At 35.7% G+C, this 16,605-nt stretch overlaps 1 long non-coding RNA gene across 2 annotated transcripts; it reads left to right on the top strand.

Moving 5' to 3' along the window:
- Positions 1-2,218: 2,218 nt before the first annotated feature.
- On the top strand, positions 2,219-15,660 carry LOC126821181 (uncharacterized). 2 transcript variants are annotated; one of them, XR_007680287.1, is made up of 3 exons: positions 2,219-2,311; positions 7,286-7,690; positions 8,697-15,660. It is a non-coding gene; the product is annotated as an uncharacterized LOC126821181 (long non-coding RNA). The 2 variants fall into 2 exon arrangements; XR_007680285.1 differs by having other exon boundaries at positions 2,225-2,421.
- The last annotated feature ends 945 nt before the right edge of the window (positions 15,661-16,605 follow it).

Raw genomic sequence — 16,605 nt, 5'->3', positions numbered from 1 at the left:
GGCAGTTTAAACTTAGAACACGATGTCGTGTACTGTGTAAGAATAAGGGTTATGAACACCATTTGTAATGAACAAAGAAAAACATATCCAAGAAGACAATGTAGAAGTAATTCAAAATGGCTGATTCAGAAACGACAAAATAATTTAAAATGGGCAGTTAATATAAAACCAGTACACGAGGTCGTGTACTGTGTGAGCATAAAGGTTATCAACACCATTTGTAATGAACAAAGAAAAACATTCAAGAAGACATTGCGGTAGTAATTCAAAATGGCTGATTCAGAAACGACAAAATAACAATTAAAACAATCTATGTAGAATGGACAAGGCAAGCGACTGCCATTCAATTTGGACTGTTCGCATATCCCATCGAACATAAGCCTAGTGTATTATAATTTAAGAATTTAACGTAAATCACTTTATATGCGCTAACATTACATTGATGTTTTGTTTTAGACCATTGGTGTGCGCGTAAAAATCCCTTGGCAGTTAGAATTCGCAGTATAAGAGTAGAACGTGGCGCCGGTGTGGCAGTTTCAGATGGTCCCTGGTGTGTGATTACCGTTTGGCGCATGCGCAGTTGTAGGAGTCACCTCACACCGTTACAGACGCGGTGTGCATTGACTCCTCGTGATAGGATTTCCCCTAAGATGTTCTTAAGGTCAAATCAATATATTATAGACTATTATATATTTACAATATTACCACTAAGAGAGGATGCAAATTGACGATCTTTATTATTATTATTTAGTATATATACCCGTCCACAATGCGAACATTCTCTCTAGTATTTGGGCTGTCTACATGCATGTTTGAATACAGGTGTAATAAATCTATATTTATGTTAAAGAAATCGGAATAAGAAATTCCATACTTTTATATTTGTGTTAAATGAACCCACGAAATATCAAAGGCCTTAATCTTCCTTTGGAGGTGAATTAATTGATAATTTCAAGCCAATCATCAATTTGTATGGTTTCCACTGATCGTACGTGTGTAGAACGACTAATCACTAAAAAAAACGAACGAAGTATCAATTTCAAGCCAATCAACTTAGATCCGTTGATCGTGTAACTACTGATCGCTAAAACAACAGCTAATCGAGTCAACCAGTATTTTATTAATGACAAAACTCTAATCAAGTACATGATATATTTTTTCCTGTACTGACCAGTGGTCAGGAACCAACTCACACTGCAGATATAGTTGTTAAGGCAAACATCAGTTTCGGACATGCGCAAGTGCCCAGGAGAAAACACACACCAGGAGTCAACTCAAACTATCACACCGCTGTCAGGGCAAAATTTCCGTCCTAGCACACTGTATGGTATTTGCCCGTTTTCATTAGCCCATTCGGGGCAGAATAGTGGAACCTTAAATCCCCATTTCATTTCATTTCATCCATTATAAATATCGCCGCAGGGTCCGCTACCTCCATCGTTTTCCTTATACAATTCACCATGAAATTCCCGACAAAATGTTTGTATTTAATGATGGTGTAAACCCTTTCCTCCGCCTCTTCTCCGCGGTGTAAAGTTTTCTTCGCGATGTAAACCTTTTCTCCGCGGTATAAAGTTTTCTCCGCGATGTAAACCTTTTCTCCGCGGTGTAAAGTTTTCTTCGCGATGTAAACCTTTTCTCCGCGGTGTAAACGTGAATGGTTGAACGCGTGGGCTTTAGATCGTAAGGTCTGTCATTGAGGTTAGTGGTTCGATCAATTATAATTAATTAATCCGTGTCACGCCACATGAATAACAACTTTTAACGAGTGTTAATTATAGTTGTAACAACATCGGAGTACTGTTCGGGTTAAATAGGCTACTTTTAAAAAAAAATTGAAAACAAAAAGGGGCCTACACAAATTCATGAACTGCAAAGGTAAGAAGATCAGTGCTATCTGGTTAATTAGAAAAAAAGGGGGGGAAGTCAGTCACTTCGATTCATCGCTTGTAGGCCTTACGTGACGGGGAGTAGGGTTCTCCGGTTCCTTCCTATTGCTAAAGACCCCTCCTACGCACAAGCGAATTATTGAAATAAATTTGAAACACAAGTTAGTTCCTAAATAGTTTTTTGTCAAGTGGACGATAAACCTCATTTCTCTCTTGATACCCGTTTAGAATATAATATTAGGCATAAATAAATGTGAGTCTCCCTTTAGGCTTTTGTATGATCCACGTTCATAATCTAAGCAGACCCAACCGGAAGTTAACTGTTGACACGATGGCTGCCCCCTATTAACTTCCTTGAACTTAAAAACACAAACAAATTTGTGGCATGCAGTCAATATTGCTACGCAATAATATATTATAGGGTAAATAATTGTTTGTTGAAAAACTGCCATTTGTTTATTTAGTCTACGTAACCAGTTAATATGCACCGAGCTTTGCTTTACCGTGTTCTGTTACGTCGATATAAACGTGGGTAAGTGAAAGTGAAACAAAACTGCATTGCTGAAAGCGCATGTCATGTGGCAAGAGCAAGGCCATATATATGCTACCGTTTTTTGCCAACACCACGGCACACCATGGAACACATGAAAAAATAGCGGCACACCTGGCTTAATGTATATGAAAAATATTTGAATTTTGCAAAATAAAAACATGGTAAGTCAGACGGCATGCAACCGTAGGCATAGACAGAGACTAGTCATACTCATAGGAGCTTTTACGGGTTTCATTTTGACGTCATTTTCGGTCATGCGCAGACATTGGCCTTATTCTTAGACTGAAACCCATAGGCCAGTGTGTGTTTTTTTGTGAAAATACTGTCGTACAGTAAGCTTCTTTTACATAAAATGGAACTGAATGCCATTTCTATATACGCATAAAGTTTACCGACCGATGGCAGAAAGCGATATAGGAAAGATACGGCAAGTTTACCAGACCCGTAATTGGCCGTTTGCAATTGAAACAAGTGGATGACTGATCCGTGCTCAATAGCCCGAACTAGAATTAAGTGAAGTTTATTACGCATTTTACGGTCAAATAGATGTTATATATTAATTATGGGACATATTAACACAAAAGATTTAAATGGTCTATCCTATTTACATTCAACTGCCAACTGGACAGTTCTTTGCGAGGTTGATATATCGTCTGCGATAGCACTGCATGCTACGACCCTACGTACTCGACACAAAACACGGTACTACGTTGGTCTTTGTTTGAGGCTGTCGACTTGAAAATAATTCCAGCTAATAATACTATAAATAGTATGCAATATGCAAATAAGATTGTTTATGCATGCGTGCTGTTAGCCAATAGCTATTGTAAATTTCCCCGCGTTTAGACGGCTCTTACCAATGATAAAATAGTTGTTTGGTGCACAGGGTAAAACTTCAGCCATTTTTATAAATTTTCCTCTTGATTGATGGGATATGAATAACAGAAAGAAGAAAACGACGAACAAGTTGAATCTGTGAATATTTTTTAAAACTGTTTTTTTCTGTTAATTGTAGTCACATAAATCGTCTTGGCTTAGCTTTTGGCACTCATTGAAATTTTAATTGGATCAGTTTATCTTGCCGCAACCAAGAAGAACGATACATTTGTGTCCATTTTATCAATTTCTAATTCAGTATTTGGTTCAGAGAACAACTGTTGAATGAAAATATGTAACTGGACTCGGTGCATTCTATACAGCGTGATTATTATTTGTTCTCTTTTTTTTTTAGATGTGCTACGGTCGTGCTTAAATTTTAATATCGTCTTGAATAATTCTTTTGTGGAACCGCAGGTCACCATCTCTAATTACCCATTCTATAATTTACTCTTATGCTCTATTTCATGGCATTTTACAACCAAACAGATGTTATCTATTAATTGTTTGCAGTGAAATTAAAACAAAACATATAAATCGGCTTCATACAGCAGTGCATCTTTGTAATGCTTTTGCGTACTGCGGTCAACTGGGCCGTGTGCGAGCTTGACATATATCGTCTGCTACAACGCAGTATATCGTCATTAAAACAAAAAAATAATAACTTAGACATGATTTGAAATCGGTAATTTATTACGAATGCTACATGCAACTTAAAACAAGAGTGGCATTAAAGAATACGTTTTCTATAAAGAGAAAAAGAGGGAAAACCCCGCTTTCCCTAGCATTTACCATGTTAAGATACGGATAGAAAAAGGCCAGGCTAAAAATAGACACCGGAAGTACGTCACGCGTAAAAGCTCCTATAGACACATGTATAGAATAGCCCAAACTACATTAAAGAAAAACACAGCTTATCAGTAGACACCAATGGATACTCAATTGGGATCACATGGTTTTTCACATTTTCTTAGTGTGCCATTCAAAATTTCGCAGCACATTTAGGAGGTGTGCCGCGGCACACTGACACACAATGAAAACGTACCATTTTTATAAATGGAAGATTGTAATTTTCATTTGAGAGATAAACTGTAATCTAGCCATTCTGTACATGTATGTAGCAAGGTTATAACATTATCACTACAATAACATGTGGGATAATTGATCAGTTCTCTAAAATACCAAAACTTAATTAATTACTAGATAGAATCCAGTCTGCAGAGCACCGGCATGTCCGATTTCGATGCAATCATGCGCGTGCAATGAAAATTCTTACTAAATTCCAGTGTACAACTTCAAGTGTGAACGTAATAATTCCATCCATGATAAAAAAAGCTACATATACTTTGCCTGTCATGCAATTTAAAAAAAAGAACAGGGGGGTTTGGATGGCCGAATGGTTAGCATGTGCGCGCTGCATCATAAGGTCTGTCATTGAGTCAACTGGCGTGGTTTTGCGATTCGTCAGTTATACGTGAGGAGTAGTAAGGCTTCCTGTCCACCCTCGTAGGTTTTCTCCAGGTCCTCCTCCCACTACTAAAGACCCTTCGCGCAAGCGAATTATTGAAATAAAATTGAATCATATGTTATTCATATTCCCAAAATGCGACCTAGTTTGTGTCGAGTTAAAACCCCATCTCTCTGTCTCTCTCTCTCCCTAAAAAAAAAGTATCACTGAAATTCGAAATTGTAGCAACAACTGTACACATTAGCCATACACAAAATCTCAATTGGGTCAATAAATGACTCAATTTGACTTGTTCACTGAGTCATTACTTAACATTTGGGTAGTTGTCCCCAATGATAGAAAAGGTTGATTTTAAATTTGAAATTGTTCTGTTACCGCCAACACCTTGCATGCCAGGTATTATCATATTATCTGTTACCGCCAACACCTTGCATGCCAGGTATTATCATATTATCTGTTACCGATCAACAACAGAAGACATGACAATCAGTACAGGTTAAAGACACTGCATGTAAGATAAAAAATGTTGTGTCACAACTGACGTGCAAATCTAAAGAAGATTTGCGTGCATCAAACTCGGGGGGGGGGGGGGATTACTTGTGTTGCACCGGACGTACTCAGCTGACTGGATTAATCGGTTCTCTAAAATACCAAAACTTTAATTACATCTGTAATACACAAAAAGACTAATTAAACCTTTTCGGGTTGACACACACACACATTACAGATATATTTGACATTTACCCTTTTTATATGCTCCAACCTCGTGGGTTTTCTCCAGGTCCTCCGGTTTACTCCCACTGCTAAAGACCCCTATGCGCAAGCGAATTATTGAAATAAAATTGAACCATGTGTTAGTCCCGAAATGACCTAGTTTGTGTCGGATGGACGTTAAACCCTCTCTCTCTCTCTTTTTGGGGGGTTGGATAGCCGAATGGTTAGCACGTGCGTGCTGTATCATACGGCCTGTCATTGAGTAAACTGGTGTGGTTTCGAATCCCCGGTTGACGTGACAAGGAGTAGGGTCGCCTGTCCAACCTCGTGGATTTTCTCCGGGTCCTCCGGTTTCCTCCCCTACGCGCAAGCGAATTATTGAAATAAAATTAAACCACATGTTAGTCCCGAAATGACCTAGTTTGTGTCGAGTGGACGTTAAACCCCACTTCTCTCTCTCTCTCTCTTTTTATATGCCCGCATTGAAATGTGGTTGTATATTGTCGTCACCCCCGTCCGGCCGGCCGGCCTCCACAATTGCCTGTGGACGCTCTAGAGGCTAAAGTTAATATCCGATTGACTTTAAATTTATATACAGTGTTTAAAGCGACGAGACAAAGAATCCTATTGATTTTCAGTGATTTTCGATAATTACTGCCAAAGTAATGGCCTTTGACCATTTCAAAAAATCTTGTGGAAGCTCTAGAGGCTAAAGTTAATATCCGATTGACTTTAAATTGATATACAGTGTTTAAGGCCATGAGACGAAAGGCCTATTGATTTTCAGCGATTTTCGATAATTACTGCCAAAGTTATGGCCCTTGATCACTTCAAAAAATCTTGTGGACGCTCTAGAAGCTAATGTTAATATCCGATTGACTTTAAATTTATACACAGTGTTTAAGGTCATGAGGTGAAGAAGCTCCAGGGTTATGGCCCTTGATCACTTCAAAAAATCTTGTGGACGCTCTAGAGGCTAAAGTTAATATCCGATTGACTTTAAATTTATACACAGTGTTTATGGTCATGAGATGAAGAATCCTATTGATTTTCAACGTTTTTCGATAATTACTGCCAGAGTTATGGCCCTTGATCACTTCAAAAAAGTCTTGTGGACGCTCTAGAGGCCAAAGTTAATATCCGATTGACTTTAAATTTATACACAGTGTTTAAGGTCATGAGACGAAGAAGCCTATTGATTTTCAGTGATTTCAGATAATTACTGCCAGAGTTATGGCCCTTGATCACTTCAAAAAATCTTGTGGATGCTCTAGAGGCTAAAGTTAATATCTGATTGACTTTAAATTTATACACAGTGTCTGAGGTCATGAGACAAAGAATCCTATTGATTTTCAACGATTTCCGATAATTACTGTCAAAGTTATGGCCCTTGATCACTTTGAAAAATCTTGTGACGCTCTAGAGGCTAAAGTTATCATCCGATTGACTTCAGATTGATCACAGAGTTTAAGACTTGAACAGCTAAATCCATGATATTAAAAGTTTTGTATACTAAATATTAGCATGGGGCAGAACTTTATAAAAAACAAACAAATTCTAATGGTTTTCTGATAATTACTTCATGAGTTGTTACTCTTAATCAGATTTTAGTGTATTATAAATGTTTGATAACTGAAAAAAGTAAAAAATATGAGACAACACTTGTTGACTGCCCAGACGATTTAGCTGCTGTGGGCGTATGTTTCGTTGCCTGGCAACATATCTTTTGGGCCTGGCTTAGACACGTTTAATTTGATAACATACATAATATTCTTTCTATTTCAGAGCATCTGTGACATGCAGACCCTTATTCTAAACTTCTTGTTATGATATCATATCAATAAGAAATGGCTGATTTCAAACCCAAATGTAAAATCTGTGAAAAGGAATTTCCCTACTTCAGTCAGCTTGAGATTCACCTGAAAATGCATAGTGGGGAGAAGCCGTATGGATGTCCATATTGTCCGAAAGCCTGTCTACGTCCATCGGATCTAACACGCCACATCCGAACGCATACCGGAGAGAAGCCATATTCCTGCGATGCGTGTGGGAAGAAGTTTGCCCAACAATCAGCTTTAAACCAACATCTATTGGTCCATACTGGTGTTAAAGTCTTTCATTGTGATAAATGTGACAAAAGTTTTAAAACCAAATCGCAGCTTCAAGTCCATCAAGTACACGTCCATTCAGGTATGTATTTTCTTTTGAGTGGTATTTAGTAATTGGGAACATATCATCTTCCATAGAAGGCTTGATCTCGTGTTTTAGGCGGGGCTAAGTGGCCAAGTGGGGTGGGTTTTCTGTGCAATAATAACAAGCATGTTGAGTAGGTGTCATTACAAGTCATTTATATAAATATAACTTAAATTATTGATTAGACATTAATTAATTTACCAAGACCATAGTCAATTCTCAATGCCATGGTGTGCTTCGATTTGAATACATTTTGTGGTGGACGAAATGACCGTAAAAATGGATAATCAAGACTTTGTCTATTATCGTAACAATGGTAGTAATTAAAGTCGAGGCTAGACTAAAACTGAAGCGCTGATATCTAGGTTCAGAGTGAAGCAACTTGACCAAAATTTTCGGCATATTCTCTTTACATTATCTATTTTTTAACTATTACAACAGGAATGTCAGCTCTTTATCTAATGTTACCTTATGACACTTTAAGACTATTTAAAAAAATAGACAAATCCAATCAGTCAGCCTGACCTACAGCCATGTTTTTTAGTTACGCTGAGTGTGCAACAGGGGTTCAGTCATGTAATATAACTCTTTTCTTACCACTCTGATTAAAATACAGATCTATATTTCGTTTCGTTTTTTTTATACTTTTGATGAGCTCTACTACATGAAGATCTGATCGGTTGTAGTGGAATGTTGTGTCAGGCATTATACAAGCGCTTTTGACCCTATGACATCAGACACTTGATTAACCAATCAGCATTGAGGTTTCTAGTGGGTTACCCACAGTTCCGTGCACCTCATGCCAAAAACTCGCCGTAACAGACCGTTTCATTGGCTAATCCCTCACATTATCTAGAACGCGGGTTATACAACAACTCTTCCAGATCCAGTGTTGTAAAGACAAGTCAAATGAAATTTTGAACTACAAAAATGAAACAAAATAAGATCTGTGTTTTAATCACATTGTAATTTTACTTAATGCCCCTTTAATCTTTTTTTTCAGACGAGAAACTTTATTCCTGTGAAATCTGCGGAAAAGGATTTAAATCAAACAGCCATCTTAAGTCTCATCTCCGAATTCACGAGACGGAAGTTGATGTGAAACCTTTTGAATGTGATATCTGCAAAAAGACCTTCAAATTTAACACTAGTTTTAAACGGCACCAAAAACTACACACAGATGTCATGCCTTATGAATGCCAAGTCTGCGGAAAACGGTTTCGGGAGAAACACAATTTTTTACGACACAAGAACAGGTCGTATGGCGAAATTGCGCTAAATCACCATTGCAATTTTTGTGATAAAGTATTTTCTCAAAAGTGTCACCTCGACGACCATATTCGGACTCATACAGACGAACGTCCTTTCGTGTGTGAGCAGTGTAATAAAGGCTTCAAACAACGTATCGCTCTTAAGAAACATCTTGAATTTCATGTCAAATCAGAAGCTATTGTCAAGTCAGAAGCTATTGTCAAGTCAGAAGCTGTGGACGTTGAAGCCAAGATGTAAATTGTGATATGAATATCTGAGCTTTATACTGTTTAAACCACATTAAATTTGAGTAATTGAATGCCTTAAAATAAACGCAAGAGTTCTGTGGAAAACAATGGCTGTATTTTTAGTGCATAGTATCTATTTCTTTCTTTCTGACTCGGGAGCCACGGTGGCTAATTGGGTAAAATGCCGGTACGCTAACCAGAAGGTTGCGTGTTCGATCCCTGCATTGGCTAAGAATGTTCATTGGGATTTTCCGGGGTGGTTTCCCTTGTCAGTGATGTAGGACGAAGAGTCTGACAAAGACAGCTGTCTAGTCGTACGGATGGGACAAGAAACAGAGGACCCATGTATACATTGGCGTGCACACAAAAGATCCCTTGGCAGTTGGAATTTGATATATAAGAGTCGGACATAGTGCCACTGCCCGAGCAAATTTTACATTAAAGTACACTGTGTGACGTATGCCCATCTTTATTATCCAAGTAAGAGCAGAACACTAGGATAATAAAACCCATTTCATTTCATTACTTTCTTTCTGACTTGGGGGAGGGGGGGGGGTGGATGGCCGAATAGTGCTGCATAATAAGGTCTGTCAGTTGTACTTGACAAGGAGTAGGGTCGACTGTCCAACCTCGTAGGTTTTCTCGGGGTCCTCCGGTTTCCTCCCACTGCTAAAGACTTCTACGCGCAAGCGAATTATTGAAATAAAATTGAACCATATGTTAGTCCCGAAATGACCTTGTTTGTGTCGAGTGGACATTAAACACAATTTATCGCTCTCTCTTTTATATCAGTATTGTGCTTGAAAAACGACAAGAGAATCATGGTAGCTCGGATTAAAGATAAAGTAATTGTTTTCCATAGAACTATTTTGTTTGATTTGTTGTTCATTCGTTCCTGGAGTTTTACATCCACTTTCACAAAGGGTGATATCGGAAACGAGTTTATAACCCGGGATGATTTGATACGATTTCTCTTGGGTTAAAAACATATAGGTCTGAATCATTATCAACTCTGTGTAATGCCTTATGGAAAAATTCTTGAGCAACATAAATTGTGATATGCTTTGTAACCATGAATGCTTTAACAAGATTTCTCTCCGATCATAAACGGAAGAAAGATTCTTAGAGCAGGATTTTGTATGTGTTTCACGTAGGGTTGGGTGATAATGAAAAAAAAAAGATTGTGATAATAATTTATCAAGTATCAGGATAAATGAAATTAACGTGATAATTTATACGTGTGTCTTAAGAAGGCAAATTTGGAATAGGTGGGCCGAAAATCGCCAGCTTGATGTCAAATTATTGTTGCTAATGTCAGTAGTTGCCATGATGGATATTTACCCTAGACCAGCTGGTACTTCATAATGTTATTTTTACTGATGAATTTAATTCTATCAATTGAATGTCATAGGTGATGATATAGAATATGTATTATCATCAATATTGGGACACAATAATTTTGTTTATCACAATATACCAGTTTTTCAATATTTTTAAATAAGTCTGATACAAAAAGCGCTCAACCTTAGCTCCACGACAGTAAAATAAGGTTGTCTTCTTAATGTACATAAAAAATGGTTTTATTTATATAGTCATAAAGTAATGGTAATATGGTAATTAATTACTATCAATGAAATGGATAATAGTAATTAATTACTATCAATGAAATGGATAATGGTAATTAATTACTATCAATGGAATGGATAATGGTAATTAATTACTATCAATGAAATGGATAATGGTAATTAATTACTCTCAATGAAATGGATAATGGTAATTAATTACTATCAATGAAATGGATAATGGTAATTAATTATGGTACATGTACTTTCAGTGTAATAGGTAATGGTAATGAATTACATTGCTAAAAATGAGAAAGTAACTGTAATGATTACATTTAAAAAGTAATGTTAATGTAATTAATTATATTGGCCATATAATGGCCCCAGCCCTGATGCTTTATGGGAAAAAATACAAATCCGAATGGTCCGTGAATGCATATGAATGAGATGGAGATTTTTTAATGAAGTATTCCCATTGGCTAACTTCCTATCACTACCAAAGACCCCTATGCATAAGCGAATTATTGAATTAAAATTAAACTATATATTGGTCCCAATATGACATGGTTTGTGTCGAGTGGATGTTAAACCCCATTTTTCTCTCTCTCTATCTGAATTTCGAGGCCTTATAATGTTAACGAGAAGTAAATAAAACTTGAGTGAATGTTAAAAGGAGTAAACCAGATAGAAAGGATTCTGTGGTTGGTCCATTGTATGTTTTTTTTTCAAAAAGTTTAATATTTTGTTGTATTATTTTCAAGTTATAGAATTATATGTTTGTTGTTTTTTGTTGTTTGTATTGTTATCAAAGTTTATTTTCAAAATATTTTTCGCAAAATTCATGCCTATTATATTATATAAGCTTACTTAATTTGCGTTCATTCAATTATGAAACTTAGGTTTTATTGTGGTTGTATATTGTCATCACCCCTTTCTTTCAATTTTCACCATCGGTCTATCGTTCGAATCATATTTCTTGTAAACGTCCACGAACTAGATAATTTCGGGACTAATTTTTATTTCGAGTAGGGGGGGGGTCTTTTAGCATCTATTCTTTCTGTTAGAATAAGATTAAGAAACAACTTTAAGACAACTATGTAAGTACACACAAAATGTAAAAAAAAAATAATAAATTAAGGGAATGAAATTTTCTATGTATTCATTTTACATTATCTATTTTTGAACTATTATAGCTCGAACGACCAGCTCTTAATCTAAATCATACATAATATATGTTTAAAGAGAAGATGTAAATATTAAATAGAAGGAATTATTAATTGTTGACAATTAAACTAAAATTTAAGAAATTATCAATTTGATTTATTTGCAATAGAATGTATTTTCTTTGTTATTAATAATTTTTTTTTTTTTTTTTTGACAGTTTTTGTGGACTGTTTTTCTGTTAAAATAAGAAACTGTCATGAAACTGTCACATGCGATGTGATAAATACTTAAACCACAATATAGGCTAATGTGTTTTCTTTTTGACAGTTTTGGTTTTATTATTATTGTATATTTTGTACTAATGTATATATTTTTGTAGTGCATAAAGTAACAAAATTAATTGAAAACAAGATCAAATTGATGTTGTTATTAAGAGAAAAACTGTTTATTCAAAAATGTGTTTTGAAAAAGATTGAAAGGGACACAAATTGTGTTTTTGATTTAAAATGAAATTGGTGTTATTATGGTAAGAGTGGTTAAAGTTGTGGCGCTGGCTCACTAGCCTGGAGGTCACATGTTCGATCCCTGCATTGGCCGAGAAAGTTCATCCAGATTTTCTGGCGTGGTTTCCTCTTGTCAGTGGTGCAAGACTGAGGGCCTGACAAGGACAGCTGTCTAGTCGTTCGGATGGTATGAAAAACTGAGGTCCTGTGTACACATTGGCGTGCACGTAAAAGATCCCTTGGCAGTTGGAATTCGATATAAGAGTAGGCCATAGTGTCGCTGTTTGGGCAAAATTTCCCTAATAGCACACTGTATGGCGTATGTCCGTCTTCATTAGCCCAGTTTGGAGCAGAACAGTAGGACGTTAAACCCCATTTCATTTTTAGTTAAAAGTTATGGATTTAGCTTTATGTGTCTTAATAATAAGATTATAAAAATAATTGTTTTATTTAAAAATGTGTTTTGAAAACATGTAACTTTGAAAGGGAAAGGGAAACAAAATGTGTTTTTTATGTGTTGAAATGGATTTGGTGTATCTTTGTAGATGTAATCCTTATAAGATTTCACTAAAATTAACACACTAATATGGATATACTACTTTTGAATTTTATTAACATGCCATATTTCAATACACATACAGTGGACTCTGTCACATCCGATATCTGATCACTCCGGATTGCTGTGACATCCGACATTATTTTCATGTCCCGATTTAATTCCTTATTACTTCAGCCAAAAAATCGCTGGTAAATTAGGATTCTGTATGTTCCGGATTCCGACATCAATCAGCCGTCCCGTCACATAATTTCCATTGAATCGACACCATATAATCCGTACTTCAAACAGTGGGTGTGAAGCATCCAATTATCGGTGAGAATAAAACTCAATGGGTGTGAAGCCAGAAAAGATTAACAAGCAATCACCAATCAATTATCGATTAGATTAAAACTCGCAAGCGCCGATCTGTGTTGATTACTTTGATAATGTTATAAATTCTTTGTTGATTATTTTACAATTTATAATCTCTTGTAAGAGTGCGCTTGGTATTTGATTTTAGCTACTCATGTCAAATACCGCGACATTATATAAAAATTGCCGCGATTGCCTGAACAGATTTGACATTAGATGTAAAGTGGCAACTTATAACAGATTTCGAGAAAGTTCCACGACCTGCGCAGAAGGAATTAGCCGTTAAGTATTCAATTGGCCGAGCTACAGTGTCAGACATATTAAAGCGTAAAGATGAATTTAAACAGAAGTTTGCCGATAATTTAAACTGCAGTAAGAAACGATTTTACACCAACTCAAAATTGCATTGTTATTGTTAATTATTTAATGTTATAAAATTTTGAAAGTAGAGAAAGGTTTATCATTTTTAAAGGGAATAGCATTCTGGTGATTCGAAGCTACAATATAAAAATACTTCCGGTTTTCGAAGTTACAGTATTTCCGGTTTTGGAGAAAGCTTGGTATTCCGACACGCTGTGTGATCCGAAATATTGTAACGATCCCGTACGATGTCGGATGTGACAGAGTCCACTGTACAGATATCGTTATCAAGCAAATGATGATATATAACAAAAATGTTTAATAAAATTCAGAAATAGTATATCCATATATAAGTGTGTTAATTTTGTAGATGTGGCTACAACTACGAATTGTTTTGTCTGTTGGTTTTCATAATAAGGCCAAACTCTACTTTCCGTGTATATGTCACATACCATCATGAATACATCTAGACAGTTTTTATTAATTGATTCTAGTAGATGTTATCATTGTTAAAATGAACCAATAGGTGGACCCTGTCCTTTGATTACTTATTAAAATGTAGCAATGGGTGGACTATCCCCTTTAATTTCTTGTTTTACAATATGTAGTGTGGTTTTTATTAGTTAGTTTTTATTAGTGAAGGTGTATGGTAATTTTTCATGTTTACTAATGGTTTAACCATATTTATTTGCAATGTTTACAATTTTATAACAAGGATACGAAAACAAGCATAAATATGCTTATAAATATCGCCTCGATAAAAATATCATTTTGATTAAAAAAATATCGGTTTAATAAAAATATCACTTTGATAAAAATATCGCTTCTATAAAAATATTGCTTTAATAAAATTATCGCTACAATGAATATCGCTTTACTTGTAAAATTCCATGCTTTTAAATCCATTCTTCTTTAAAAGCTTTAATCATTTTTTCTCCCAGATTCTATATTTAATCTGTTTGTCTGCATTCCTGAACTGTTTATTCTTTCTGTGTTCCTTAGGACAGTTTTCCTGCAGTACCTGTTTAAATATTTCAATCTAAACGTTTCATAGAAAATTTTTGTGAAATTAACATGGTTCACATTTCGCAATGTGTTGAACCATTAAAGATGCATTATGTAAGGGCGAAATCTGCCTATAGCAGATCTTTCATTTGGCCTCAAATGTTATATAAATTATTAATTAGACATTTATTTACATGCCAGACCCATAATCAACTCTCTAGTACTTTGGATGGTTTTGATTTTCAACAGATTTAAATACGATTGGCAGTTAATGATTTAATTCAAAAATAGATAATTGAGACTTTGTTATCGTAACAAATGTAGCAATGACAAACAAGATTACACTGTTAACTCAACTCAGAATGAAGTAATTTGACTGAAATTTTCAATATATTTCCTTTTCATTATAATTTTTTTTAAACTATTTTAGTGAAAACTGTAAGTTCTTTCTATCAAAATCTTACATAATGCATCTCTTAGTAATTAGACAGTGGAACCAGTCCGATATTATACTCATGAATTTGGATATTATAGCAAATAGGTCTTTCTAGTTCTGTTCTTAAATATAGATTATGCAAGAGCTAAATTACGGTATGAACAAAAATATTAAAATAGGCTAAGTATATATTTATAAGGATAATGAAATGGGGTTTAACGTCCTAATGTTCTGCTCCGAACTGGGCTCGTCTTCATAGCCCAGTCAGAGCAGAACAGTAGGGTGTTAAACTCCATTTCATTTCATGCAATTTCCGACATAATTTTCTGTCAGAGGTTACATGATACATGTATATTTAATTGCAATTTGTGTATATATATTTTATCCACCACCACATGTCCACGAATAAAAACAATTGGAATATTTTACCAAGTATAAAATTATTGTATTAATTTATAAAAAAAAAAGTAATTATGTTTGTTTTTTCTTGATTATTATTTGTTATGAAATAAAAATTATTTCATTGAATCTATTTTTAGTTGAGTACCCAGATGAAGCCCCATATCTCTGCCTATTGTCAGTATAGATCCATGGATCTATTGGCCACAGATCACCAATGATTTCCCCTTTGGATTTAATGTTAATTCTCGTCTCTTAGATCAGCTCTAACTTTTTCCCAAATTTTCGTTGGGTAGAACGCTTTCTACCACAGATGGAGCAACATGTGGCAACCTCTCTTGCCCATAAGCACGTAGGAGGTTCATCATGAAAAACTTGAGATACATAAGCTGAAAGTAGAGACAAACATACATGCAATTTTCCACCCTACATCTTAAACTAACCAAACTCTTTAACTCTTGTATCCTTCCGCCTCAAAATCATGAATATTCAGTAAAACCTGGCAGAAAATGTATATTCAAACCTTTTTCTTCAATTCTACACCAAAAAGTCAACAAAGATTGCCATGCAAAAGAGGGAAAAAGAGAACCGGGGTGACAGCCCAGGAATATTTGGTGAGCTGTGTCCTATTGTCAAGTAGATGCCTGTGATCGAAATCACATCACTTGACTTTAATGACAGACCTTATGATCTAATGAGATCAATCAGCCAACCCCACACCAGGAGGGGTCTGAGAATTGAAAAACCATTTGACTTAATGACAGACCTTATGATCGCACATATTAGACTATTCGGCCAGAGCGACACCCCCCACCCCCCCTCTTACCATTACACAGGGATTTGAACTTGCAAGATTTATTCATTAAAATGACAATGACATGAGATTTAAGGTCCTACTTTTCTGCACAGACTGGGCCCTGCTGCCAGATTGCCTGGAATATTGTTAAGTTGGTGAGCTGATCTGAGGAAATTGGTAAAATGAGCCAAACAATGGCATTTGTCAGGCCCTTCATGTAGCTGCACCACTGATAAGGGGGAAACGACGCTGGGAAATCCTGAGGAACTATATCTCGG

The sequence above is a fragment of the Patella vulgata genome, chromosome 1, assembly GCF_932274485.2.
Source record: "Patella vulgata chromosome 1, xgPatVulg1.2, whole genome shotgun sequence".
Lineage (NCBI taxonomy): Eukaryota > Metazoa > Mollusca > Gastropoda > Patellidae > Patella > Patella vulgata.
The sequence above is the reverse complement of the archived record's forward strand: the minus strand, read 5'-3'. Positions and strand labels throughout refer to the sequence as shown.